Below are 437 nucleotides of genomic sequence, written 5' to 3' on the forward strand. Positions count from 1 at the left end.
AAGAAAGAAAGAAAGAAAGAAAGAAAGAAAGAAAGAAAGAAAGAAAGCCAAAAACCTACTGCAACCTGTATTCCCAGGCAGTCTCCCATCCAAGTACTAAAAAGGCCCGACTCTGCTTAGCTTCCCAGAACAGACGAGATTCGGCGCGTTCAGGGTGGTATGGCCGTAGACGCCAGCAGAGGTGCCTGGCTGTCCCAAGAGCCCAGCCCAGCCATGCCCACCAGCTTCCAGCCGGCACCCCCAAGCTGGGTCCGGTGGGCTCAGATTGGGACCCCTGAGGCACTCGCCATGTCTTTACCCCACTTCCCGAGCTCCCAAGCTTCCACCACATTGGGCCCACTCGTAACAGGGAGCACTCTGAGGAGTCAGTGCCTGGGTCCACTATCTTGGGAACCCGTCCAGTCTTCCACCCTGTAGCGGAGGTATTCCATTGGATT

At 55.6% G+C, this 437-nt stretch overlaps 1 pseudogene; it reads right to left on the reverse strand.

Annotated features, from left to right (window-relative positions):
* Positions 1 to 52: 52 nt before the first annotated feature.
* LOC112617959 lies at positions 53 to 171 on the reverse strand (annotated as a pseudogene).
* Positions 172 to 437: the final 266 nt, after the last annotated feature.

Source organism: Theropithecus gelada, unplaced genomic scaffold (assembly GCF_003255815.1).
Source record: "Theropithecus gelada isolate Dixy unplaced genomic scaffold, Tgel_1.0 HiC_scaffold_6887, whole genome shotgun sequence".
Taxonomy (NCBI): Eukaryota; Metazoa; Chordata; class Mammalia; order Primates; family Cercopithecidae; genus Theropithecus; species Theropithecus gelada.